The sequence below is a fragment of the Tamandua tetradactyla genome, chromosome 21 (assembly GCF_023851605.1).
Source record: "Tamandua tetradactyla isolate mTamTet1 chromosome 21, mTamTet1.pri, whole genome shotgun sequence".
In the NCBI taxonomy this organism is placed as follows: Eukaryota; Metazoa; Chordata; class Mammalia; order Pilosa; family Myrmecophagidae; genus Tamandua; species Tamandua tetradactyla.
Genome location: NC_135347.1, coordinates 18,109,248 through 18,127,703, shown reverse-complemented (window position 1 = coordinate 18,127,703; position 18,456 = coordinate 18,109,248). Strand labels below are relative to the sequence as shown.

The following is an 18,456-nucleotide window of genomic DNA, read 5'->3' as shown; positions in this document are numbered from 1 at the left end:
TGTTTTTTAAGACCCCCAACTGATTGAATAGGGAGACTCCCCTCATTGCTCAGGCCCAACTTTGTTGGCTGTAGATGCAATCAGCCATAGATGCAATCAGCTGACTATAGATGTAAATCCATCTATTAAATACCTTCACAGTAACAATCAAGCTGATGCTTGCTTGACCAAACAACTGGGCATCATAACCAAGTTGATATATGAAATTAACTATCACAATGATAAAAGAAATCAAAGGTCTAAGTAAATGGACCAATCATCCATACTTAGAGATAAGAGAATTTATATTTTTACGATGTCAACTTTTCCTACCTGACCAATAGATTCAATGCAATCCTGATCAAACTCCCAGAAAGTTGTTTTGTGGATATCAACAAACTGATTCTCAAGTTTATCTGGAAAAGTAAAAGACTCAGAATAGCCAAGACAATGACTGAAGAAGAATAAAGTCAGAGGACTTATACTCCCTGACTTCAAGATGTACTATAAAGCTTCAGAGTTTGAGACAGTATGGTACTGGCAAAAGAACAGACAAAAAGATCACTGGAACAGAACAGAGAGCCCCAAAATAGACCCACACAAATACAGTCAACTGATCTTTGACAAAGGAGCAAAGGTAATTCAATAGAGAAATGATAGTTTTATCAAAAACTGGTTCAGAAACAACTGAATATCCACATAAAAAAATGAATCTAAGCACAGACCTTCCTCTTACAAAATTTAACTTGAAAATGGAACATAGAACTAAATGTAAAGTGCAAAACTATACAACTTCTAGAAGATGACATGGGGAAAATCTTGGAAGCCCTGGGTTTGGTGATGACTTATTAGACACAACACCAAAGTATAATCCAGAAAAGAAAAAAAATGATGTTTGACTTCATTAAAATTGAAAACTTCTGTTCTGAGAAACATAATGAAAAGATAAGGAGGAGAGAAGACACAGACTGGAAGTAAATATTTTGAAAGCACATATCTAATAAAGGACTTGTATGCAAAGAACTTTTAAAACTCATCAATAAGAAAACAAAAAACCTAGTTACAAAAGGGTCAAAGAATCTGAAAAGATGTGTCACCAAAGAAGATGCACAGTTGGCAGATAAACAAAAAATGCTCAACATCATCTATCATTAGGGAATTGTAGATTAAACCAAAATGAAATATTACTACACAACTATTAGACCGGCTAAGAATCAAAACACTGAGAATACCAAATGGTGCAAGCTACATACCATATAGCTTCAATTGTCTGACATTTTGGAAAAGGCAAAACTGTAGAAAGTAGAAGATTACTGGTTGCCACGGTTTTGGAGGAGGGAGGGGAAATAATGAATAGGTGGAGCACAAGGCATTTTTAGGACAATGAAACTATTCTGAATGATACTATAATGGTGGATTTATGACATGATACATTTGTCAAAACCCATAGAACTACACAAAATAAAGAATGAACCCTAATGTAAACTATGAACTTCAGTTAATAATAATGTATCAATATCAGTTCATCAGTTGTAGTAAATATACTACAGTAATGCAAAATGTTAATAATAGGAGAAACTGTGTGCACAAGGAAAGGTATATGGAAATTCTGTATTTTCTATGCAATTTTTCCATACACATAAAATTACTCTACAAAAGTTTATTAGTTGAAAAAACTTTTCTAAGAAATATATAATTCCACACTCTCTAAATAAGTATATTTGCATGGCTTTCCTTTAGGGTATTGTTTTTGTTTCCTGGCTGCCAAAACAAATATTATAGAATGTTTTGGAGGTTAGGTGGAGTCTGAAATCAAGGTGTAAGCCAGGTGATGCTTTCTCCCTGAAGACAGGACTTCTGGGACTGACTCAGTTGGGCCACACCTGAACTGAAGTAACATATTGAAAAGATCTCATTTACAATGGGTTCACTCTCACCAGAATGTCGAACAAGACTGAGAACTTGTCCAAACTAGCATATGCAATCCAATACACCACAGATATAACATATGTGTATGTTTTGCATCTAATGTTGAAGCTAACTAGTGCTGACACGGTAGACTGGGAACACTTCTCCCAATCCCTCCACAACAAAAGGAAAAGTATCATTTAGCAAATGATGCTGATATTTTAGATTGAACATTTATTTCTGTCTTTTATTAGTAGTTCAACTTCTTAAGGGGACCTAGAATGTATTTAGTTCCAAATTAATCCGTGTAAAATATTCCATTTAATTGGGATAGATGAATATTTATAAAGTGTTCTGCTATTAAAAGCAAAATGCATAAGCCAATACAAAGAGACAAACTTTGAGATATTGAAGAATTTTGCCAAAACATTTTGAAGGGAAGAGCCGGTGGGTTTAGGGGTCACTGTGTCATCTATCATCTACCACTGCAGTTAACATTAGGTTCCTGGAACCAACATCAGTCAACCACCTCTGCAGAGGTCTGGGCTTACAGAAAGAGCCTTTCCTCATTACGCGCTTAGGAGCTTGCACTGATCACAGTTCCCCAAATTGCTGTCAAATTGATTTTAAATAGAAAATTTCCTTTTTATCTCTAACATGTACATGACTGGCAATGCATTCTCTATGAAATTAGAAATATGCACCATGACCTTTACATGTCGCTTTTAGGAGAAACAAAATCATTAGGGAATTAATTCTGTCTACCGGAACCCCTATGCTATTCAATTTGTCCAGGCAATTCCTATATGACAAACAACGTTTTCCACTCCCAATCTTTCACCTGTCTCCTATTCGACGGGAAACTGAATCCTTCAGAATCGAAGCTAAATAAATAAATGAACGGATAGATTACAGGTGATATAGATAATAGATAAATGATACAAGATAGAGCATGAATAAATAGGTAGATTGATAGATGCTATTAATTACAAAATACCTAACCAAACTCCTTTGGACTAAGTGAGCTTAGCCTTTCTCCCAAAAGAAGCAGATTAATCCTTCATTTTCTGCTTTTTCCTCTCGCTTCTATTCCCGTGAATTTGTCTTCAGGCAACTGTCCAGGGATTATAAAAACTCCAGGAAATGACTAAAACAAAGTAAAGCTGGGAAATGACAAACTGTTGGGAGATAAGCTTTGGATGAGCAATGCTGAAATCATCACGATTAACCTTGCAGATCTCACATAGAGAGGCCAAAGCAACAAGGCTTAGCACCTTCAAATTCCTGCCTTATGGAGAGCTCCTATTTAGTGAGAATAGCAGGGATGGAACAGAGGGCTGTTAAATATATGACAACCAATTTAATACTAGCCTTTTCAGATTACGCAACTCAGGACTTCTCTTTAAGTGTCCCATAAGAACAAATTCCACTCCATCTGTTACTAACACCAAATGAGAAGAAACATAATTTCCCCCCCCCCAAATGACTTAGTGATTCCCTTTTAGGTGGTAAATGTGGTCTAATCTCTAACCTTTCTCTTCCATCAATACTGTGTATTGTTAAGAGTATATTTGTTGATATTAAATTTTCTGAAATGTTTTTATAATTTTTGACTAGAATGAGTTTTATACCAAAAAGTACTTAAGGGGTATCCCAAACTTGATCTTCTATCTAAAATGTAAGCTGTTTTTAACTTCTATAAAAGAAGTGATATTATACTGATGGCATGGTGATTGGGAGACCATTAGGAAAGAAGTAAAGGGCACACAGCTAACCATGTGCTCACTGCCAACCCAGTAATCATTTTCCTCTCTCCCTCGTGATGGCAGCTGTGATTTGTTTCAGTGTATCCTCAGGACCAGTGGATGAAAAACTTGATATGAGTAAGACACTCATGGCAACCTCACTCCACTTGCCTGTGATGGTTTAGGCATGAGTGCGGGATGCAGTTCTAATCAGGAAGTCAAGACAAGAAGCCCACGAAGGGCTTCTGAGAAAAGTTTCCCTACTTGAAATCTGTGTCACAAGGAAAACACATTCCATTTCTCCTGCTGGATGTTGTTGTGACTAAACGTGATAGTTGGTACTTTATATAGTCATTTTGCAACTTTTGGGGAGCTAGACTGAGCACAAAGCCAAGGCATGAGCACGACAAAGAAGAAAATGGAAAAAACTTGGATCCTTGAGGATAATGATATGTTGAATTAAGTAATTTAGGGACTGCGCTATGTTGACCTTTCCTCTCATGTCCTTAGTACTTAAACCTTCTGTGGTAGTTTTAAAATATGTCCACAAATTCTTTGATACTCCTCCCTATAAGAAGTGAAGCCTAATTCCCCTTTCTTGAGTGTCAGCTGGATTTGGTGGACATCCAACAAAAAGCATGAAGCAAAAGTGATAATATTCAACCTCAGAGACTACATTTTAAAAAGCACTGCAGGTTCCTCTTCACTCATCCTAGGATCACTCCATCTGGGTGAAGCCAGCCGTTATCATGATGACACCCAAGAAACTTAAAGCCACGTGGTGAGAAATTGAGGTCTCCTGCCAACAGATAGGTAGATGAGCCATTTTGGAAACAGGTCTAGCTTCAGTCAAGTTTTAAGATGACATTCTGACTGCAACTTAATAAGAGACCGTCAACAACACAGCTCAGCCACTCCTATATACCTGGTCCACGGAAATTGTGAAATAATAAATATTTGTTGCTTTAATCCCCTAGGTTTTGGGGAAATTTGTTATGCAGCAGTAGATAACTAATACATTTTCTTATACTGGATTTTCTGACCTTTTCAAACAAAGGGATACTTATATTGATAGAATATTCTTAAAAATGTCATCCTAATGATCCTCTATGGATCTTCTGGTTCATTTCCTCCGGTCTTCGAGTGCTTGTGTGATGCTATTTGAGACATTAGATGTCTCTCTGAAAAAGCCTTCCAAAAAGGAGATAACAGTTGTTTCAGAGCTGGCTTTACTTTTGCAACCATCTGGTGAGAGGCTGAAATCCCTCTGGTTATGATTAAACCAATTACATCCCATTTTATCCTCAGAATAGAGCAGCGTTTCCCAAACTTAAGAGAGTCCCCTAAAGGGCATTTACAGATACTCCACCAAAAAGAAAAGAAAAAAAGATGGGGTATGTGAGAACACTGTCTTTTTTAGCATGATTTTTTTCTTATAAAGCTACCACTTTTTTAATTTAAAGAATTAAATAATTTTTTTTTTAAAATGACTATAAATTGGAGACTATTGCCTAAAAGAAGAAACGTTGAGGTGGGAGCAGGTAGGTATACATACAAAATATACATATAGCATATTAAATACTTTGGAAAAGTCCTTCAGCAAGAAACATGTTTAATTTTTTTTTTAACCCAGAATCTCTCAAACTTAGTGTGACTCTAGACTGTCCTCCTTTGTTATGGATTGAATTGTATCAATCCCAAATAAATATGTTGAGGTCCCAATCCCCAGTCTTGTAAATGTGATCCCATTTGGAAATAGAATAGGATCTCTGGAGATGTTGTTAGTTAAGATGAGGCTAAGCTTGATTAGGGTGGGCCCTTAATCCAATATGACTTGTGTTCTTATAAGGAGAGGAAACTGTGGCACAGTGAGAAAGAGAGACAGAGAGAGAGCATGTACCTTGTAGCAGAGGCAGTGACTGAGTTATGCAGCTACAAATTCTGGTGGGATTGCCATTTACCCACCAGAAGCCAGGAGGGAGGTATGAAATAGAATCTCCTAAGAGCATGCATGACCTTATTGATCTCAGAATTCTATTCTCCAGAACTGTGACACGATAAATCTCTGCTGTTTAAACCAGTTAAATGTTGGTACTTTGTCATAGCAACGCTGGAAAACTAAGACACCCTAGAAACCCTTTCCATCATCTGTGAACATTTCTTGGGCATGTTCTGCAGAACTCAGGGAAGCACAAGTGTGGTTGAGAAACAACTGATCACAGCACATTGAATGAAATGTATGAGTATGAATGATCAAAATAACCCAATACTACACTCAGAATAACACAGCCAGTCTACTGAGATACAGTCGCATCCTTATCTGAGTAATTCAAAGTGCCTAAATTTAGGCACATCAGAAATGGGACAAATCAAGATTTACCCACGTGCAACAGGTTGCTGATATGATCTGTGCACATTTATTTTTAAAAAATTAGCAATTTTCTCTACAATATACACACTTTCCATTAATTTATTCTTTCTCAGCAGACAATAACATTTTTCCCTTCTCCCACACTTTTAAAATTGTTTTAATATTTGAGAATTTGACCTCTCAAATATTTGGTATAGGGAAAACTTTTTCTAAAGCTTCCTGAAATATTGATCTAAGGTATATAAGTCCCTGAATTTATGTGCCCATGCCAGGTAAAAGGTCAAATAATTTACCTATGATGCAGCCGGTATTGCCAAGAAAGTCAGAACCCTCCTGACTGGCAGAGCCCTGGTAACAGTATCCCTGGATCCTATCCTGTTAAGCCCAAATGTCAAGCGAAAGAACCCCCACACTCCTAGAACGAGTAGGAAGATCACTCACAGCAGTCGGTTAGGATTTGACCTAACAAGACAGGTTCCCATAAGTTAAAAGGCTCTGCCCCAAGTCTGGGCCAAGTCTGACAAGTCCAAAATAAAACGATTCATTCAGCAAGAGGGATTTCATGAGGTAATAATTGCCTTTGACTTCTGAATATTATAATTTCGAAGGCATTTCTTTTCTTTTTTTTTTTTTTTTTGCCTCTTAAAATCAAACCACCCAACTTTTAAGATTTCAGCAGAAATGGGATCCATGGAAACAAATACGTATAAGTGGATATATGAAGAACCCTAATTTCCCTCTCCATCCCCATGGTTCTCTGTCTTTAATTCCTGCTGTTTCCATCATGCCCATCACTCAGGAAGGGAAATTATTGCTTTTTTAACTGGTTCAACTAAGGACATGAACACTTTTTCTTAGTTAGTACAAATGAAACTGTAATTTTAAGAAAGTATTTGGTATCTAGTAAGGAAGCCCCCAAAGAAAATAAATGAAGCAATTATGGAATAATTCTTGAATGGTCACATTTCAAGAGGACAGGATTCTGACACCATGGTAACTATACCTTGGCCCTAATGCTGGTACATCTGGTTGGAGTTCTTCTTGGTTTCTTTAGTCTTAACCCATTGCATTTAATCTTTTGTTTTATCTGAAAAACAGAGAAAGATAGTATTACTATCTGGGCCAAAGACAGAACAACCAAATTCTTTCTTACTCACACCTATTGCCCGCCACCCATCAAAGCTCCAGTATCTCTCAGACATGAGAGATTCCTTGTCCTGAGGTTTCCTAATTTCCCATGTCAGTTTGATCAGGAAGTCTACGAAAGAGTATTTGTTAGTTCCAGAACTCCTAAGAGCTTAAGGGTAACTGCCCAAATTTTTGTTTTCGTTTTTGTTTCGCTTTGCTTGACGACGTTATGTGGTAGAATTTACTCATAAAAAGAACTTTCAGTTACTAACCCAGAAGCTAAGCAGGATTCAGATGGTCTTGTAAACCAGAGAGGGTCTACTGAGTAGAGCCATAGAAGACCCCAAATAAACTAGGCTATCTTAGCTAGTTTTCTCTCTAGAGCCAGATGTGAGCTGCTCAGAGACATGTATTAGGTTTTCAAGAAGAAATTATGGCTGCATTTCCATGTTGGGAACCAGCCCCTATAACCTGAGGCCTTAAGCAGAGAGTTGCTCAGTACCTGTTTTACAAGGCCCAACAAAGGCTTATCCCAGGTAGGAAGCTCTAAACAGCACAAGAGAGAATAGGACTTCTCTGGAAGGACAGAAAACCTCCTGAGAGAATAAGCAGCAACCTTCTGCTCCCCCAACATGAGGGAGGCAGTACTTCAGCCAGCATCTAGTTTTACCTACACAACTGTGGAGGTCCTGGAGAAAGTATTTCCCATACAACCAGATGCTACTTTGCCTGTGGGAGTTGGTGTCCTGCAGAAACACATTCTAGATGGGGATCCACATCTTGGTAGGATTGGATGGGTAGGAGAGGTATGGAATGCCACCTAGAAAAGAAAGAGTTCTTTTATAGGTTGTTGGTTTTGCTCGTAGTTTTAGTAATTATTTCTATAAAAGAGAAACGTAAATGCATAATATTACCAATAACCACCCCAATATTTCCTACCTTCCTTTTCCCTATATTGCACTCAAAGCATTCAAGCTGAGCTCATGACCATATGGGAGGGAGGTGAAAGGGGAAAAGAAATTAGAGGGGGAGCTGGACAAAACCTCTTCCAGCGTATCCCTGTGCACTTAAGGAAGGTATCTTTTTACTGAGTTTAGACAAATAGGAACTTTGACAACCTCCTAGAGATCTAAATACCCCATCATGGCTTAGAACTATCAGAGAACAACAAAGGACTTGAGGACTAGAAGTGTGAGAACAAGGCAATCCCAGTATTGACCTATGTAGACCAAAGACTGAGAACTAAAGGGAAGGAGGAACATCTCAGTAGACACCAGCAGGATACCACCAAGGACAAATGCAACCCAATTTTTCTACATTTCACAAGTTACTACACAGGTGCCTTGAAACTTAGCTGTTCCTCCAAGGGGAGGAGGAGGGGGAGGGGAGACAGCGTTATTAAGATTTTGCTATCTCAGTGGATAAAATCAAAATCAAGACTAAGTGGCAGCTTTTTGTAATATTTTACTAAAGGCACACAGAAAACAAATTGGAATACAACCAAGAAAATTACAACTCTACTAGCCACAGCAATTTTCTGAGTCAGCGGTTCAAACTCATGGGGTTCCAAATAAGTTCTATCCCTGACTAACCACAGTAGAGTGTCCATGAGCCAGGAATGAACTTATTCCCACAAATGGGAATGTTCTTGATGCTGTGCCTTTGGAAAGTAAGCCTCAAAAGAAGAATTCCTCCTTCTATGGCTCATTTCCTGTCTCAGGATCAATTACTTTACACAATAATTGACAATAGGAAAGCTCCCTCCCTTCAGAGAAACAGCGTCCTTCAATCTCACAGGAGTGTGGCTTTACCTAATAGCCATAAGATAAACAGAGCAGAGCTGAAAAGTTCAACTTCAGTACATTCTGAGGTTTTCACATCTTGAAGGCACCAAAAATAGGCAGAGGACCTTACTGAAAAAGCTTAGCAGATGAAATGTGAGCTCCAAGAGGCCAGGGGTCATATTTGTCTTTCCCCTTGAGAGAACTCCCTCAATTAGAAGTGAGTTCTGCACATAGTAAGAGTTCAATAATGATTCACTAAATGGATGAATCAAAGTTGAATTGCTCAAGCCCTTTCTAATGCTCTTTATGATCTGTTTCCTAGCATAAGGTAAAGATCATAACTACTCTCCTTTTCATATACAAATTACCTCTAAGAAACTCTCAACATTTACCTCTCTTCTCTTCCCCCAAATCATACCTTACCCAAGGGAGGTTTGGTTTACATCAGAGCTATCTAACTGCACACAGAGGAAAGAAACATAAAAATTGCCTTCCCAATAAAGTAACAAAGTTTTAAGAGATAGCCCTGGTTAAGGCATAGAGCAACCATACACGTTATAAACTGAACCCTTGGTTAAGTAAAGGATCCATCTATTGGGTCATTTTCCCCAAATAAAGGAATAATCTGCCTTTAGGACTCCAATTCTATCTATTTATGTTTAAATGTACTTTTCCTACATTCTCAGCTTCACATTCTTATGCCTGGTCTACCCATCCTCTTATCTCTCCAGGTTACACTTCATCTGATTTGGTAGTAGCCTCTCACCCATTCAACCTTATTGGATCACTGAGCCCAAAAAACTATGGCTCTGCTTCAGCTACATCATCTGTGTTGTTTAATGATGACCTCGGACTTTTAACCTGTTTTTGACTTCTTAGTCCTTCCTTTTTGAGTTTCTCCTTGTGCTGATCTCTGCATCTATTTTGGTTGCCCAGTCTTGCTCTTGTAATCTAGCCTGTGTTTATCTGTCTCTATGCATTTTGAACTTCTTTCTGGCTCCCAGTTTTCCCTCAGGGTTACCCCTGGCCCTGGATTCAGCCAGACCTTCTTGTTTGACCACTGACCCTGGTTTTGTTACTGGACAAAGGCCATGGATTCTTTTGCCTGATGTAATAACCAATTCCTAAGACACCAGGGTTTCAAAGAGAGAAAGAGCTTTTTACTAGGCACATAGTAGGAGAGCAGATAGCCTAGTGACCCAAAATCTTTCTCCCTGAACTGCAGTAATTCTGATAGTTTTAATAGAGAAAAGATGGGCAGGGTTTAAGACTAAACACAGTGGCCCCAGATGCTGTAATTAGAGGTGGTCTAAAATGGAGCATGTGTAGATTGGTTACATGCTTAGTCACAAAGTAAGAAAATGGCGGAGTATTATAATGAGGTATACGTGACTTGTGGGTTAAAGTCTAAGCTACCACACATGTCATGTGGGCCTACTTTGGCTAGATTCAGTCTGGGTTATCAAGGTAATTTTGGACTTGGGGTGGGGGTTAGTTCTGGACTGACCCAAGACCCTTCATTAATAAACATAGGGGCTGTCTTCAGTGATCACAAGACTCTGAAGTTGAAAAACTGGATAAATGGCTATAAATGAAGGTAGTCACAAGGTTTTTACAATCTCCAGGGCAGAAGACAAAAGTTATTTATCAGAGATTGAGGCAGCTGGATTACAATTTAGAGATTTCAAGTATTTCCCTCTGTCTACTCCAATATACCAGAAAGCAAAAAGGAATACCTATATAATGATCCAGTAATAAAAATCATCTCTTAAATCATGATTTCTGGGTGATGGTTTTAGCCTCTGAGTTCTCAAAGCAACATACTCTCCTTGACTATTCTCACCAGGGCCTTGACTTCTGCCTCCCACTCCACTCCACTAGCCTCTCCACTCCCATATCCTTTGTCTGTTATGTTTTCTTTCCCCAGTTCTCCTATTGCTCTACAATAAAATAATACAAAGACCATTCTTGAAATGCTATTTCCCCTTTTACACCTACTGATTATCAAGGAAGGCACGCTTCAAATATAAGCCCACCATCCCTCCCCACTATCCTACCAGATAGTTGCACTCAGCTCTCTGCTATCAAAGGCCACAGTAGGCATGAGGTTTTATTGACAAAGGTGTTAAAGTATTCATATTTCTGACCCCCCCCCCCCCCCCCATGTTCCAGGCCCATAGAAAAAGAACTCAGTAGGCTCCTATATCCCTTCCCTTATATCAGATGGGTCACGGAATTGCTGAACACAAATGAATGAACATTTTGTCAAGCAAAACTAATCAAATCTACACTGTGATAGGTATTGTCACTAAACTATGTCCTATTTTAATTTTATAACATAATAGATTATGCACCTTTTAGCTTAACTTTAAAACTGATGTTTGCATCCATACAAATGAAATTTGAATTTAAACAACTTTTTGCATGTGCGTGTGGGCTCTGTAGGCAGATGACCTAGTATGAATTTCAAATCTGTTACTTACTACACATATGACATCTAGAGTAAGTCATCTCACTTATGCCTCAGTTTTCTCACCTATAAGTTGAGGATGATAACATTTCCAATCTCAAAGTCCTATTGTGAGTTTTAAATGACTTCATATATGTAATATTCTTGAAACAGAACTTAAGGCATGATGATCCTTCAATGAATACTAGCTACTATTATTATGGTTCCAAATTGATTACTGAGTTTACTGCAGTTAATAGTTGTTAGATTTCCTATTAACTCAAATAATACTCTCAGAACTTTTTCATAAATTAACAAAGATGATGAAGTCTCTATAACGAATATGGAAAAGATTTTTTTTACTGATTAAGAAAAAGAGTGTTACCCTGCTGCCATGCCTTGAAATAGCTGGAAATATACCCTGAATTAGTCCATCAACAAAGTGGCTCTGAACTTACTTATAGTTTTACAACCTATCTGGGAAACAGTCTCAGTAACTAGACACAACTTTCTCTCTTGTTACTTGGTATTCCCTCCTTTTCTACCCCTCTCCTGACAATCTACTTTTATTCCTGGCAAAGAATCTTCCAATCTTCACACCCTCCAACACAGAATTCCCCCTCCCCAGAAACAAACCAAATTTCTTGCCAAGATAGGTTACTTTTCATAGCAAATATGATAATTTAGGTGAGCTTAAGAGGCAGAGATTCTGGCTCTGTCCCCTCTGTAGTGGGTAGAATAAAAAAAAGTATAAGAGCTATCATTTTCTACAGAGATGTGAACATTTTTACCAAAGTACCATATTCCTCTTAAAGATATATTTTAGAACAATCAATATTTTTTCCCAGATGATCTATCCAAATCTAAATTATTTTGTTCAAAGAAGAATTCTGATTCTTAGTCACTTTTCAAATACAATATGGTATATTTTCAAACCAAAATTCTTCCAAAGGAATTTTATTCATCACATAAGTTGAAAATTAATTAAACGGTTCAAGCCTTTTGTGATAAAGATATTTAATATTTTTTATCTGAAAGAAGACTGTGATATATTAAAACAAAATTTTGTTTGGAGAAAGAGATAAAAGATCAAATAAAAGAAAGACCACTCTTGACATACTATTTCCCCCCTTTTCCAATGACAGATAATCAAGGCATGGCTCAAGTGTCCCCTCATGAATTTTAGGAAGATGGTGGGGAAGAGAGCTTCTTCAACCATAACATCTATTCTTCAAATGCAGTTCTTCAACCATGACATCTATTAAACAGGCAGGAACTATCTGGAGTGACTATTTGGAAACTCCAGTGGCCAGAAGAATACTGTACACCATCCAGGGATAGTGGGAGGAAGAGGCTGATAAATTATGGTGAAGAACAGTAAATTGCTCTTCCTGTTGATGGCTGGCAGCACCCATCCCCCACTCTTGTGGCAGGTCATAATAGGGTCCAGTCCCTGGCTAGTTCACTGGGGACAGAAAGGGACATAAAAATCCACTTTTCCAAGAATAGGGTAGGCACGACCAATCATTGATCATACTTAATTGATTATTTCAACCTGCCCCAGTCAATGGCAGCAGTAGCCATTGTTTCAACCCACACTGGACAAAGCCCTAAGCAGGGAAGACTTAGAGTTGCTATAGTTTCTCAGGGTTGAGGGAGGGGAACAGTTAGCTGAAGAGCTACACTTGTTGAGCAGGCCAAGAAAGCTGCCCTTTGGGTTGCTATAGAAGAAGCTCCTGATGCCATTCTTAATCCTCTCTACAGGACAATTTGGAGCCAATCTGCACCCACTTTGTGGGTCTGGCCCTGTTTCAGCTGGGAAAGACAGACTTGAAAAGTCTCCTCCTGTAGGCCCTTCCTCCTAGAATTTGCCTTCCAGGCAAAAGCAGCTTAGACAATGAAAGGAATATAAGAAATTATAGAAGTGGAAAATCTGGGGTAAAGGCTTTTGAGTTTCAAAAACCCAGAGAAGGCTGTGTATCTCTTGGGAAACACTGGAGAGAAACAAACAGAAGAGCTCCATAAAAAACAACAAGCAAAAACCCAGGACAAGACATAGGCCCCCAAAGACAAGGAAAACCCTGCACATTGCATTTGCCTTGGGCAGACATTCCTGATAAGATAGCTAAAACTGAAGACAATCTCTGTCTTATCACCATCTGGTTACAAAATCAAGAAATAGACATCTCAGGGGAAAAAATCCCAGAATTAATATTATAAAATGTTAAAATGTACAGTATGCAACAAGAGTATAAGACAAAGAAACAAGAAATGAATGCCCATCCAAAGGAAGAGAATAAAAACACAATATGCCAGTTTGAATCTGTCGTATACCCAGAAAAGCCAAGTTCTTTAATCCTCATTCAATATTGCTGGGTGGGAGCTCTTTTATTGTTTCCATGGAGATGTGACCCACCCAACTGTGGGTGGTGACTTTTGATTAGATGGTTTCCATGGAGATGCATCTCTACCCATTCAAGGTCGGTTTGCTTACTGGAACCCTTTAAGAGGGAACTAATTTGAAAAGAGCCCACCAAGCTGAGACAGCCCACACAGTCAGAGATCTTTGGAGATGCGGAAGGAGAACACCCCCCAGGAAAGCCTTATGAAAGGCTGAGAGAGGTGTCCAGAACCCAAAGACATCAGCAGATGCCAGCCATGTGACTTTCCAACTGACAGAGTTGTTCCAGACAGCATCGGTCTTTCTTGAGTGAAGGTAACTTCTTGTTGGTGCCTTAGAACTATAAACTTGCAACTTAATAAATTCCCTTTTTAAAAGTCATCCCATTCCTGGTATATTGCATTCCAGCAACTTACAAACTAATGCAGATTTTGGTACTGGAAAAGTAGTGTGCTGCTGCACTTTACAAATACTAAACATGTTGGAATGGCTTTTTTAATGGATAAGGGGAAGATTCTGAAGAGTTGTGAGGAGCTTGACAGAGAAGGCCTAAAATGCTTGGAAGAGACTTTTCATAGAAATGAAGACTCTAAAGATACCTCTGATAAGGCCTTAGACAGAAGTGATGCATGCATTATTGCAAGCTGGAAAGAAGGCAATCCTTGTTTTAAAATGGAAGATAATGTGGCCAAATTGAGTACTGCTGTTGGATGGAAGTTAGAATTTAAAGGTGATGACCCAGGATACTTAGCTGAGAAAATTTCCAAACTAAATGTTGAAAAGGCAGCCTGGCTTCTCCTTGAAGTTTATAATAAAATGTGACAGGAAAGAGATAAGCTGAGAATGGAATACTTGGATAGAAAGAAACCAGAAATTGATGGTCTGGAAAATTCTGAGCTTCTAGAAAGTGAAACCCCAGAGAATGGTTAAATGTCTCATATGAGGATTTAACCAAACATAGAAGCAATAGACATTCCAGAACAAGCAAGGATTTAAGATGAAGTTATCTAGAAAGGATAGGCATAATCCCAGCATATTGCCCAGAAAACCAATAAGAGTGCTGTCAGATCTGTGTAAATGGAATCACTGCCATTCTGTGCAAAAAAGGGACAGAGAAAGGACAAATTGGAGGAAAAATGACTTCAGAGGCAGAACCATGGATGCTAAGGTCTGAAGCCTAGAAACCTTGGACCAGGAGAGTGGACCCACCCAAGCACTTGGAGAGGATGAGTCTGCCCTGAAGGCAGAAGGTGGGCCTTATACCTTCTTGCTCAGGAAGAGTTGTACTGTTTCAGGTTTTGGAAAAGGTGGAACATATTCCTTGGGGATTGAGGAGAACCTGGCTGCCACTCCATTGTTCAGGAGGGCTTCAGCATGTGCTCTGGAAATGGAAATGGCAGAGAGCCCAGGTGCTGCCTCGAAGCTTGGAGAGGGTGGAGCCAAGAAAAAGGTGGTCTTCCCAATGTCCCCTAAGATTGCAACCACACCAGTGTTTGGGGAGAGCAAAGCCACTGTGTAGGCACTTGGAAAGGGTGGGACTGCTGCTTTCTAAGGCCCTAAGGATAAATGACCTTCAGACTTGTGGAGTTTTCTCTGCACATTTACAGAACTGTTTGGGTCTGGTGACCTCTGTCTTCCTTCTAATTTCTTCTTATGGAAATGGGAATATGTATCCTATGACTCTCCCTCCTTCGTACATTGGCAGCAGATAACTTGTTCTGAGTTTTGCAGGTCCAGAACCAGAAGAGAATTTTGCCTTAGGACAAAATTTTGCCTGTAGCTGACTTTGATGAAATTTTGTACTGTTCCTGACTTTGTATTGTATTTGTATTTTTACTGAAATTGTTTAAGGCTTTGTGATATTGTGATGGAATGAATGTAATTTGCATTTGTAAAACACAGGTCTTTTTGGGGTCCAAAACATGGAATGTGCCAGCTTTAATACAGAAAAGCCAAGTTCTTTAATCCTCAGTCGGTATTGCTGGGTGGGATCTTTTTATTGTTTCCATGGAGCTGTGACCCACCCAATTGTGGGTGGTGACATTTACTCAGATGGTGTGTATGGAGATGTATCTCCACCCATTCAAGATGGGGTTGCTTACTGGAGCCCTTTAAGAGGAAAACATTTTGAAAAGAGCCCACAGAGCTGAGAGAGCTCATGCAGTTAGAGATCTCTGGAGATGAAGAAGGAGAACACCCCCAGGGAAGTCTTATGAAATGAGGTGAGAAAGCTAGCAGGTTTTGGTGTGTGCCTTCCCAGCTAAGAGAGGTGTTCAGAACCCAAAGACCCCAGCAGATGCCAACCATGTGACTTCTCAACTGACAGCTATTCTGGACAGCATCAGCCTTTCTAGAGTGAAGGTAACCTCTTGTTGGTGCCTTAATTTGGATATTTTCATGGCCTTAGAAGTGTAAACTTGCAACTTAATAAATTCCCTTTTTAAAAGTCGTTCCATTTCTGGTGTAATGCATTCTGGCAGCTTACAAATTAAAACACACAGAAAACACCAATGAAGAAGATGAGAATGTGGACATAACAAATAAAACCTTTAAAAAACAATCTTAAGAGTTTTCAAGGAGACAAACAAAAATAGAAAGAAATACCTAAAAGATGTCAGTAAAACAATGTGTAAGCAATACGAGAATCTTAGTAAAATGTAGAAATAGCAGAAAGAAATCAAACAGAACTATTGGAGCTGAAGACCACATTAAACTAAAATGAAAATTCCCAGGAGGGTTTCGACAGCAGATTGGAACTGGCAGAAAAATCAGTAAATTTGAAGTCAAGATGCTTGAAATGAGTCAGGCTGAAAAAATAATGTTAAAACGTGAAAATAGCCTAAACACCTCTGGGACACCATCAAGTGTGCCAATATATATGAGTTGGGCTGATTTGAATCTGCTTTTTACTCCAGAAAAGACAGCGTTCTCTTAACCCATTCTTGTGTGGGCAGACCTATTGTGGGCAGGACCTTTTGCTTAGCTTGTTTCCATGGGGATGTGCACCAGCCCATTCAAGGTCAGTCTTAATCCTTTACTAGAGTCCTTTGTGAAAAAAAGATGGTAAAAACCCAGAGATCTTAGCGAGAAATACCCCAGGAGAAACAGCAAAGGAGCTGATAGAGAAATACCCAGAAACAATTGGAGAGAGCTGTTGAAACCAGAACCCAGAAGAAAAGGACCAGTAGGCATTCCCATGAGACAGAGGAACTCCAAATGCCAGCAGTCTTTCCTCAGAGAAGATATCTTCCTCTTGATGTCTTAATTGGGACACTTTCATGGCCTTAGAACTGAAAAATTGTAATCTAATAAATCCCCATGAAAAGCACAACCCATTTCTGGTATATTTGTATTCTGACAGCCTTAGCAAACCAAAACAGGAGTCCCTAGAAGAAAAAAGAGAAAGGGGCAGAGGGACACTCAAAAACCGCATCATCGAGGAGACGCTTGCGCTCAAGTTCGAGAACGCCGCCGCCGGAAACAAACCAGAAGCAGTAGAAGTAACATTTGCAGATTTTGATGGGGTCCTCTATCATATTTCAAATCCTAATGGAGACAAAACAAAAGTGATGGTCAGTATTTCTTTGAAATTCTATAAGGAACTTCAGGCACATGGTGCTGACGAGTTATTAAAGAGGGTGTACGGGAGTTTCTTGGTAAATCCGGAATCAGGATACAATGTCTCTTTGCTATATGACCTTGAAAATCTCCCTGCATCCAAGGATTCAATTGTGCATCAGGCTGGCATGTTGAAACGAAATTGTTTTGCCTCTATCTTTGAGAAATACTTCCAGTTCCAAGAAGAGGGCAAGGAAGGAGAGAACAGGGCAGTTATCCATTATAGGGATGATGAGACCATGTATGTTGAGTCCAAAAAGGACAGAGTCACGGTAGTCTTCAGCACAGTGTTTAAAGATGACGGCGATGTGGTCATTGGAAAGGTATTTATGCAGGAGTTCAAAGAAGGACGCAGAGCCAGCCCCACAGCCCACCAGGTCCTGTTCAGCCACAGGGAACCACCTCTGGAGCTGAAAGACACAGATGTCGCTGTGGGTGACAACATTGGCTATATTACTTTTGTGCTGTTCCCTCGCCATACCAATGCCAGTGCCCCAGACAACACCATCAACACTGATTCACACGTTTCGAGACTACCTGCACTATCACATCAAGTGCTCTAAGGCCTATATTCACACACGTATGCGGGCAAAAACATCTGACTTCCTTAAGGTGCTGAACCGTGCACGTCCAGATGCTGAGAAAAAAGAAATGAAAACAATCACGGGGAAGACGTTTTATCCCGCTAATGTTGGGCACAGAAGAAGGAAGTAGCTGGCAGCTGAAGGCTGGAACACTTGCTACTGGATAATCGTAGCTTTTAATGTTGCACCTCTTCAGGTTCTTAAGGAATTCTCCGTTTTGCAAAACATAATGACAGAAAACTTCCCCAATTTGGCAAAAGAAATGAATTTGCACATCCAAGAAACCCAAGGAACACCAAACAGGATGACCATGAAGAAAAATAAACTCCATCATATATTGATTGTACTATTGAATGCAAAGGACAAGGAGAGACTTCTAAAAGCATCAAGAGAAAAGCAACATGTTATGTACAAGAGAGTCCCAATTAGATAGAGTTCTGATTTTTCATCAGAAACCATGGAGGCAAAAAAGCAGTGAACTGAGATACT

The 18,456-nt window shown here is 39.2% G+C and overlaps 1 pseudogene; it reads left to right on the top strand.

The window, feature by feature from the left end:
* The window catches only part of LOC143665162 (actin-related protein 2/3 complex subunit 2 pseudogene), a 109,218-nt pseudogene extending 91,121 nt beyond the window's left edge, over positions 1-18,097 (top strand).
* The last annotated feature ends 359 nt before the right edge of the window (positions 18,098-18,456 follow it).